Source organism: Protopterus annectens, chromosome 5.part0 (assembly GCF_019279795.1).
Source record: "Protopterus annectens isolate FY-2018-M chromosome 5.part0, PAN1.0, whole genome shotgun sequence".
Taxonomy (NCBI): Eukaryota; Metazoa; Chordata; order Ceratodontiformes; family Protopteridae; genus Protopterus; species Protopterus annectens.
In genome coordinates, this window is record NC_056735.1 from 1,715,031,750 (window position 1) to 1,715,043,776 (window position 12,027).

Below are 12,027 nucleotides of genomic sequence, written 5' to 3' on the forward strand. Positions count from 1 at the left end.
ATTATATAAAAAACAATTAAATAATTAAATAAACAACTGAATTCCTTTCCTCCTATGGAAAACTATTTACTTTGTATTTCATTACTAAATACCTAGACACTAAATTAGTGACTTGAATTAATATAAAATGCAAATCTATTAAGTAGAAAAAATATATATATATAAAAACATTTGTAGTATAGTTAAATAAATGAAATACCTGGGGCTATGTTTTTTGTGTTAACCCCTCCCACACACACACACACACACACACACACACACACACACACACTCACACACACACACACACACACACACACACACACACACACACTCTACCTATCTAGCTGTTTAAGTTTCAAAATGCATTTAATGGAAGCATATTCATTAAGGCCAGGGTGTGTGTGTGTGCAAAACAATTTATTTTCTTCTAACCTTAATGCCCATGGCCCTCCTCTTTTGTTATATAGTTCCTGGTGCACAATGGCAAACAAAAATTTGTGAGTGGGATGTTGCAATGTGTGCCTAGCCAAAGCATTTGTGGTGATACCTTTACTTATATGATATGTATGCTCATATATGCTTTGGCGCACTGTCCTTTCTGTCTTTCCTATATAAAAGGATTGGCATTGTTGGCATATAGCAGCAAAAACAATGTCCTCTTTTTGTGTTTACAAGTGATAATTCAATAAAGGTGTTTGAAAAAAAAAACATATTGAATAGACTAAAGTAATTATTGTCTTAATTTCAGGGCGCCAGCTGCCTCATACTTTCTCAGCTTATTAACCAAAGATATGTATTTGTTACTGCTGAAGTGCACTTCCAGTACAAGTCAACTTTTGGTATTAATAAAAAGAAGAATAATTCACTGGTAAATCACAGTGAAAACAGTGCAAATAGCCAAAGAAGAGAAAACTCCATTGTAAACCACATAGCACCAAACTAGAATCAAATACTTTAATATGCAATTTTGTAGTTTCACTTAAAAGCTTCCTGAGGCACATAAACATTTAAAACAGTTACTAAAGTCATTTAAATAGATAAAAGTCATATGATAAAAGTCACATGATATAATTACACCCTCTGATGTAATTCTCTTAAATAGGGCTTTAAAGATACAAATTCATTTAAGCCTGGCAATATATGAGCCCTAAATCGCAAAATCCTTCTATATTCCTCTAATTCAGTATGTTGAACAATTATCACCAACACATAGGGATTCATTAACTTGAAATAAAATCATAAATTTCAAATTGTGTGTGTTGCCTGTATTAGAAATATGCCTATATAATGCATTTGTGTTGTTTCCTATTAATTTCAGAGAGATTACTACTAATACGATCTTTTAACCTTTTGTTAGTTTTCCCCACATAATATGCATCACATAACTAGCAAGTAGCCAGGTATATAATGTTCCTAGAATCACAATTTCCAGACACTCGTATGTTAAATATTTTGCCAGTGACTGGATGGGTAAAGCTTTTATCAGTATTAATACTACTACAGTGCACACATTTGTTACATCTATGTGTTCCTGCTTTATTGGTCTTAAAATATATAATATTTTGAGGTTGTTACATTCAATTGACATTTCTCAAACTATTACTGAAATTAGATATTTTGTTAGGTCATTACACTTGAATATATCATTTAGTGCTGAAAGTGATTACAATAATTTTGTACTGAAAAGGAAGAGCACTTTTATGCCTAATCTTCACCCTGTGACAGAACCATTTCAAAGTGCTGTTGAGAATACATGATATATATTTATTGTATCAGCAGCAAAGGAAGCAGCACTTTCATAATTTAAATAATGAAGAATATAAAGCTATTCAGTCTTTAATTAATAACGATTAAATACTAATTAAAAATGCTGATAAAGGGGGTGAGGTTGTTACTTTTGTTACTGATTATTATATTTTGACCATGCAAGAGATATTGAATACTAAAACTTATAAGAAAATTAATAGATCTTATCGGACAAATATTGTTGGAAAGGTTGGTAAAGATTTGTATGAGATGTATCACAAAGGTCATACAGATTTTAGTTTGTTTGATTATCTTACTACTGTTTCAAATACTGAGGGGTTGGGAGGGTGGCCTAATGGTTAAGGTGTTTGTCTTACAAACACAAGGTGTAGGGTTTGAGTCTCACAAGGGGTAATTGGCTAAGCTTAAAATGGCTTGCAAGGGCAGTTAGCTTAGTACTAAACTATGAACCCCATGACACCCCATATTTATGGAATACCTAAACTTCACAAGTGGCAGACAAAACTACCTATGAGACCAATTGTCTCAGCTAGGGGTTGGGTCACAGAGCCCATCTCTTAATATTTTGACTTTGTGATGATGAAATATATACATTCAGCATATACTATTATTAAAGGCACTTCTCGTTTTCTTAAAGAATAAGGTCATTAGTAATTATATTTTAGTCACTTTGGATTGTGACTTATTATTTACCTGCATTCCTAATGATTTCTGCATTGACAGAATCAAATGTTTTTTACTGGAATATGCATAAATGGATGAGGCTAAGGCTCTTGATTTGTGTAACATGTTACATATCTTATTAGATAATAACATTTTTATTTTTCAAACACAACTATACCAACAAATTACAGGTGTTGCTATGGGCAAATACTGTTATGTTTATGTGGGAGGTACAAAACATTTTATCTAATTCTTTATATACCAAGGTTGGTTTTTACCATAGATTTGTAGATAACCCGTTTCTTATATGGACAGGTATTCTAGAAGAATTTGGCAAGTTTTTTAATTCATTGAATACAAGTACTGAATTCCCAAAGCTTCAGAAAGAAACATCACTGCAACATGTTAATTTTTTTGGCTATTACTTTATATAAATCACATCTGGGCAGCCTTGAAAGTAGGTTACATAAAAAACTTGTTAAAAGAAATACATACTTGCATTGCACTGGTGTGTATCCACCTTTTAACTTTAAGAATGTTGTTGATTATCAAGTGCATTTCACTAGACTGCATACTGAAGATAATATGTTTTTACAATTAAATAATACAGCACACAATTCTATATGTAGGGGTTATAACAGTAAAGTTGTTAATAGCACTAATGATAATACAATTCAAGAAAGTGATGCTGACATCAGACTAATTTTCTCTAAGCAGCCCCACAATATAGGTGAGGTCTATATTAGAACATCGAAGTTTCAAAACTTCGAATGTTCTAATATCGACCCCTGTTCAGTGAAAGCTGAAAACATCGAACATACAGAACAGCAAATTTTTTCCTAGGGAAAAAATTTGCTGTTCCAAAACACATACACACAACACAAGCACACCAACAAACAGCAATCCACACACATACACCTAAAATCTTACACCTAACCCTACACTAAACTATACACATACCACTAACTATCCACTTACCTTAACCCAAACCCTAACCCTAAGGTCCATCACTATTGCACACTCACCTCACCCGTGCCCTAACCCTAACTCACCTTCCCCGCCCTAACCCTCACGTCCACACAATCACACACTTACCTGACCCACTCCCTAACCTTAACTCACCTAACCCACCCTAATCTTCATATACACACAATCGCACATATACCTAACCCGCACCCTAACCCTAACTAACCTAACCTGCACTCAATTGCACACTTACCTTAACCCAACCCGTAACTTTCCACCACAGCACTGAAAATACTGAAGCAACAGAAATGGACAACCGAATTCTTTCCCTAGGAAAAAATTTGGTTTTCTGTTGCTTCGATATTTTCAGCTTTCGCTGAATAGGGGTCGATATTAGAACATTCAAAGTTTTGAAACTTCACTGTTCTAATACAGACCCAATATAGGTGTAGTTCAGCAAAGTAATAATGTTAATAAAGTTAGAAAATGCATGCTAACGTATAATCAAGATAGAAAGTGTGTTAAAGCCATCATTAACAAATACTGGCACATTTTGTCTGCAGTACCAGAGATTAGGAATTCCATTGGTGATAAACCAACCTTTGGTTATAAAAGATGTCCTAATTTAAAGAATAAACTATCTTATAAAGAACTACCTCAAATTATTATATATTTTAAGACCCATAAAGTAGGAACACATAGATGTACCAAATGTGTACACTGTAGTAGTATTAATACTGATAAAAGCTTTAGCCATCCAGTCACTGGCAAAATATTTAACATACGAGTGTCTGGAAATTGTGATTCTAGGAACATTATATACCTGGCTACTTGCCAGTTATGTGATGCATATTATGTGGGGAAAACTAACAGAAGGTTGAAAGATCGTATTAGTAGTCATCTCTCTGAAATTAATAGGAAACTTACCACAAATGCATTATATAGGCATATTTATAATACAGGCAACACACATGATTTTAAATTTATGATTTTATTTCAAGTTAATGAATCCCTACGTGGTGGTGATAATTGTGCAACATACTGAATTAGAGGACTATAGATGGATTTTGCGACTTAGGGCTCATATATTGCCAGGCTTAAATGAATTTGTATCTTTAAAGCTCTATTTGAGAGAATTACATCAGAGGGTGTAATTGTATCATGTGACTTTTATCATATGACTTTTATCTATTTAAATGACTTTAGTAACTGTTTTAAATGTTTATGTACCTGAGGAAGCTTTTAAGTTAAACTACAAAGTCCCATATTAAAGTATTTGACTCCAGTTTGGTGCTACATGGTTTACAGTGGATTTTTCTCTTTTTTAACTTTTGGTATTAACAAATGCTTATTAAATTGTTTTCATCTTACATCTTCCAGTTCTTGGTACCAATAGGTTTTAGCTGATGCCATATCCCATAAAATACATACCACTGTATTTCTGCTCTAGTGGCATTATTAGTTGGGGCTATTTTTAGAATGCTGTACAGTTTGGGGTAGACTAAATATTTTAAAAGGCTATCTATGCAACTGATCTTGCTTATCTTCTTTATCTTAAATAATAAACATTTTCCATAATGACCAGAGTTCCTTCCCCATCTCTGTTAGACAACCAAAAGAAGGCAATTTTCCCCAGGATTCATAAAGCTCGGCACAAGGCCGGCGTTAGGCTTGCACCGACCATGTGGCATGAAGATGGCGCAGTAGTGCCAGATGCATATTAATGAAGGCGCGCTACCGCCACAGCCACGTGCATAGGAAAGGAGCGCGAGTGCATAGGGCATGTCGAAGTGCCGCACAGAGACGTGGAAATGTCAGCTGTCAACGTGCAACCTAAAATGCTTGCATATAACAATTTGCAAGCAATAGTAATCACATCTGTCAGTGTCTGTGGATACTGAAATGTATGCAAAGCATGCAAGACAGTTCCTGTGAACACAAAATGAAGAAGCAAACACAAATGCACGGTAGGGAATAACGGGTCCCTATCCCTCAAACAAATGACATTGAAATCCGTGTGCCCGTGGTCCAACGCAGTATAGATAGTTATACCAAGTGGAAGTGAAATGCATCATGCTAGCGCGCTGTCAATAGATACGTCCAGCCCAATGGTCAGGGTCACCAGCTGACCCATATTGTGAGGGAGAGTACACAGCTGGGCAGATGTGTCCATAACAAAAGACACGATAAATGTAAATATCTAGCGACCGTATGACAGAATTATATCCCACAACGCATGTAATAGTCACATACAATAAGTATGTCCGTATTTAACATACCATATGTGACAGGAAATAGAATAAGCATGTAAACGAAACAGAAGGAGCATATAAACTGCTACAACAATAAGGCAACATGTAGGCTTAAAGGAACAGTATTATCCATAGCGTTGACTGTGGGTACGTGTTGTCCAGTACAATCAGATATGTGTCCGGAATATATCCCATCTGGACATAGGAAAAGGTGGCATCCTACCAATGATCAGAACAGTCAGCCAAAATCCGCACATCTGCGGTCCAAGCTGTACTTGTCAGGATGTGTCACAGTTGAACGGGCATTACCCGGGCGTACCAACCATGTCATGAAAGTTAAGTATGGGCGTGTACCTATGTGCGTGAGGTATAGCATGTGGAAGGTGAAACATGCCAGGGTAGTCCCCCAACCATACAGGTACCTGACATATGTAGGGTATGCAATGTGTTACCTTGACCGTGTCATGGGCCATCAACCAAAGCAGTGATGGATGGAGTGTCAGGATGGGTAATGGTATTATCCTCAAAGGCGAGACTGTGTCGTATGCAGAATAGGTGAACTGGAGGTGTATGAGGGAGCAGCGTGTGAAGCAGAAAGAAACACAAAGAACATGTATACACATCTGCAATACAACCAGACAGGCCATACTGTAGAACACAATCCCACAAACATATGAATATTAAAATGTGCGATACAAATGTACAGAAATGTCACCGGCACATACCCACAGATTGGTCCTGATGGAACTGGCCAAATCAAATGCAACACACCTGGATGCATAATGGACTACCCAGCATCCCCTCCACAGCACACAACCTGCCCCCATACGTGAACGTCCACCAAATCCAGCCATACTTGGCCTACTAGTTTGGCGCAGCCACATCTGCACATAGTGACCACTACGCATATGTAGTAGGTAGTGTCACCCTCGGCAGTTTCAGGATTGCAAACTATGTATCCCTTGCATGTAAAACCCCCAGCACATTTTTGTAATGCCAGAAGAATGGTCGGTATCGGTCTTGTTAAATTTTTGGATATCCCTCGTGGTATAAGTAACCTATGTAATCATTAGAATGGGTATCAAGACACGATGTCCAGTCCTGTAGACATCTGGACACAAGTTGGAATGTGCAGTGGTGGTGCACGAGACTGTCCAGCCCTAGATGGTCATGCAGAACCTACTACCCAGGATCAAACACCTGCCCATGACGCACGTGTCCCGACACGAATAATCGAGAGAATATATTGCACACATTCGCATAGTGGCACATGGATGAAGGGTGATGAAGGCACTGACGTAAACAGGATACCCTCTGATCCACTGTGTGAGGGACAGTTACTGTGTGGGTAGGTGTGGCCTGACCAACAATGATACAATGCCAAATGTCCTGTGATTGTAGGAAATAACTGTGTACCATACTGCATGTAACAGTTGCCTAAAGCGGTCACGTCAGGATAGAAAAAAATGTAATTCGTACAAGAAACAGGCTAACAACTTAAGTGCTAAAGGTATAGGCTCACAGCTAGGAAACTAATGAATGTTCTAAATCTGCACTGACCGTGGGTATGTGTTGGCCTAAACAGTCTGGTGTGCCCAGAATATATCCCAACCTGTACATATGACAATGTCAACCCTACCAATGGTCAGAGCATTCGCACAATAACTGGCCAGCCTCTTAATCACTCACAAAGCCAGTGACCTTTGGAGGAAACGTGTTGAATGAAAATGACTACTTACAACAATGGAGAGTAATAGATGCATTTAACTGCAGAAAATTAGTACTAATACGAATCTGTCAACACGTTGCAAGTTAATAGTACTAATATGGTAGAAGTGTCCGTGATTGTCCCTGAGTTGTCATAGCCTTGTCCCTGTCACTGTAGAAACTAGTCCCCGAGTATCACAGAGGTCCGTACACATATGTACACCAACCAACTGTCACATCTGTTGACAGGACTATTGCATACCTGTAGTGAATTCATAACTGATGTCCAGAATAATATTCATTGTATCTATAAATGAATGAAATAGTCAAATGTGAAGGGAAACACGTGGAAACCCCCCCCCTCCCTGTATTATGTAGTGGAGCCACTCCCCGCCCTAAATTATGTAGCGCCGACCTATAATGTGGTCAGAGGTGCCCAAACACCTGCGTCTGTAAACACAGGTAGAATGTTAAAATCTGGACTAACTCTGTCCATGTGCTACGTCTGATATTTGAACAGCGCCAGGGCAGTTCTAGTCACCAGATGGATGAGCCTAAACCTGGACCAGCATATGAACACCCTGACAATCAAACATGCATATGTGCGAGGACTATAAGCGTAGGAGTTCTGAATATCCTTGGAGTGAGTAGACATGCAGCACGGGTCCAGAGCAGTAGGAAACAGGGAATGTCGTAAGTGTAGTACTGCAGTTTTCCCAGCAGGAGAATGGATGCCTGCTGTGTAAGGGAAGCGGTGAGGCATATGTCAGAGTAGCTATGAACCATGGGTATACATATAATTGAGGCAGAACAACAATAGTGTAGTGGTTAGAGCATCTGCCTAACGTAAAGGCATTCCTGGTTCAAGTACGACTATAGCACATATTAATTGTGTAATGAATGCCTCTGTGCTGTAAAGCCAACATTTATACATGTAAAGGTGACCGCGTGTCTCGTATGGGGCCGTTAACCGGATTCCATCAATCAAAGTGGTACTTTCATAAGGAATAAGGCACATGTAATCCCAAAGAAGTGCCAGTAAACATATGTAACTCAGAATAAGTAGATGCAAGTGCGCCTGCGCGGGTGTATGCAGCTTGTAGCATAGCAAATGTATGTTGTCTTGTACAGCTGTAACTTTTATATAGATAGGTAGATAGATAGATAGATAGATAGATAGATAGATAGATAGATAGATAGATAGATAGATGTGTGTATAGATAAATATCCACAGACATAACAGAAATATGCAATTGTATATCTATATATATATCTATATATACATATATATATATATATATATATATATATATATATATATATATATATATAGATAGATATGTAAGGAATGCCGAAAGACGAAAGCAAATATAAGGGTTGTGAACGGAATCTAGAGCAAGTAAGGAATTATAAAGTGCTCGCAGAGTATGTCAGATAAAGCTGCACAAGTGTGAGTAGAGCACCACTATTCACAACAGAGACAGGGTTATACCAGTGGCCATAACATCGTTGAAGTGCTACGTCAACATTGTAAACAGATGGAATGTAGTACATGTTGCGACCACCTACACCCGTAACCTGCAAATCGTTCGTAATCCATAACACCAGGAAAGGCACGTATGTGCAAATATGAATGGATGGTGAGCCTGTGAATACATGAGGAGGTACAAAATGTGTGTAGGCCCTGTCAAAGGAAAAAACTTGAAAGACCAATACACGTAAGTTTCAGTTAAGGCACTTTAATTTACTTGCAGCAAGGAAACAAAAACATGCAAATACAAGGATTTGTCTAACTACTAACAGGAAGTATGTTCATTCTTATACTATTTTACAAGACATGGCCTTCTAAGCTGACGTAATCAAACACAACTTTTAGCATTGTTCTATAGCAGATGTTACTTCAGATTTTCTGCTGACATGACTAGATTTGTGAGAAACTTTTCAGAAAAACAACCTGGCCTTGGTGATCATTAATCCGTTTACAAGCGTCTATTGTACAGTGTTACTTTTCAAGGTACTTTTCTAATACAGATACAAACAAATGCTGATTGCAGTTCATATTTTCAAGCAGGCTTTGTACTAATTATCTGTAACTTCTACAGCTGTGTATTTTCTCACGGCACAGCGGAACTTCTTGTCTAAGTTTCATACAAGTAGTATTGTTCTATTCATTATTTTCCTAACGCAAGCAGAAATCACCTGCTTCTCAGTAAATTTCCAAGGCACAAGCAAGATTTTAGCTAACAGTACAAGGTCAGAAAGCAACTGCAGTTTGTGCAGATTTATGCAGTATGAAATAGAATAAATGTGTTAACTCTTTTCAAGCTTCTAAATGCACTAAGCATATTGCTAATACACACATTAATACATATTTTTCTAACATTTCCCCCCTATTAATACTTTTATTCTACTTTCAAAATAAGCATAAACAGTTTGTTTTCTTCTCCTGACCTCTTCCACTCAGTATTTGCAGTTAAGAGAGTCATTCAGTTTAAACTTATGAAAGCTTTTTAGTCTTTTAACAGTTCTTCAAACTCAGTACTTTGATATAAGGTTTCAGAAACTGACATGTCTATAAGGTCTTTAATTAGTCTTTTCATGCAGGGGATACCACAACAAACACATACTCCCAGTAGGAGCATACCTACACAAATGGCAATCAGGATGTTCATTAGGATGGTACCCCACCCCCCAAACCATTTCTGGAAAATGTCCATCAGTGGGTTTGGGCCTGGTTTGGTCATGGCCGACACTTGCTGAATTACCTCAAGATGATTGTCTATCTCATGTTTATGGTCAGGAATATACGAACAGCATTCTTCTTGGATTAAAGCACACGTACCACCTCTCACCATTAGGGTGAAGTCGAGAGCTATGCAGTTTTGGAGCACTACAGTTCTCATAGCATTCAGTTCATCAGTCACCAATTTGAGAGCAGAAAAAGTTGCGTTGCTCATTACTTCAAGAAGTTTTGACAGTTTTCTCAGCTCCCAGATCGATTTCACTGCTCCATATGCTGGTAATATGCCTGCCCACGATATAACGCTATCACTCAAGTCCATGTGTGTCAGTCCTTTACCTAGAGAGTGATGGTCTTTCCAACACGCATCGATTTGTCACACTGGATTTACAGGTTTCTTGACGACTTCTTGGACATTTCAAATTTTTCCATGAGGCAAAACTGCAGTGTGTCGTATGGCCGGAACCAGGTAACCCAAAAAACAACTGCCGGACCAATTCTCAGGTAACCATTTGTAAGCCTTTCTGCCACACACAAAATAACAATCCTCTACTTTAGTAGTAACCTTGCTATGAATGTACACTCGCCCTGCATGAAACATTTTTGTATCATTTATAGACAGCTGTTTATAAAGAACAGAATTATGTTTTACTTCATCAAGTGTTTTGTGCATCAATCCAAGAAATGAATCATAGTTTGTATTACAATAAAGATCTACTTTGTTACCTTTAGTGTAACATCTATAAGGAACAGTCACATTGCAATTGCTCCAACCCACCTGAACAGTATCATTTTTATGAAAACACACAGTTCCCTTTTGTGGAACAGACAAGTGCAATGCTATTTTATCTTGTGCTGTAATGGTTGAGGTATCATAAATCAAGTTCTCCCAGGTCTCATTGACCCCTAGGGGGACTGTAGCCATTAATAACCCCCCGTATGCTGTCGGCAAAGCTGTTCAAATCCAGCAATTCGAAACATTGAAAGTCTCAGCATACACATATTTAATTGCCTTGTAGGTGTTAAAGTTTGGATGCCAGTTTATGAGTAACGCTTCACATTTATTCAGTTCAGTCTGCATGGCTGGGAAAAGAAAAGGCCACAACAAAAAGATTATTGTCACTAATACAGTTAACAGGATGATTATGCAATACTTCTGAGGAAAGGGTTGTTCTGCATTCCTGTTTCTTCTGAACTCTATCATTTTTGCTCTTGGCATGTAACAAGATTTTTGTCCAGTTCAAAGTTTTTAACTAATTTACAGTGTGTCAAGTGGATCCAAGAGGCACGCTCCGCAATTTTGACTGCAGTGGGTGTTGACAAAAGCACTTGATATGGACCTTCCCACTTCGGAGATGCCCAATTTTTCTTCTTAACTATCTTCAGCCAGATCCACGATCCAGGGGGCACTGCCACTTCTGATGGTCTGGTTCGTTCTTTATCTGAAACAAAATTTAACTGCAACAAATGTTTAGAATTTAACAAATTACGCATATACTCTGCTAATGTACTGTCAGCTTCCTGGTCTGCGGGCATGAGAGATTTCCACTGAGGTATATAGTAAGCCCTTCCAAAGAGCTTTTCAAAAGGAGTCAATCTTTTGCATTCGAAACAGTTCTCATGCTCAACAGTGCCAGGGGCAGACAGTACACCCAATTTCTCTGTGTTTCTATCATTAATTTTCTTAGCTTACTCTAAAATCCCATTATGCCTCTCTACTAGCCCTGCTGATTGCGGGTGATACGCACAATGATTCTTTAGAGAAATACAAAAATGTTTACTTAACTGCTGTATGGTCTGATTCATGAAGTGTGTGCCATTGTCACTGTAGATCCTTTCTGGAATGCTGAATCTAGGGATGATTTCTTTAACAAGAACTTTGGCCACAGTCATAGCGTCTGGATTTTTCATTGGAAAGGCTTCCACCCATCTGGAAAACATATCTACAAT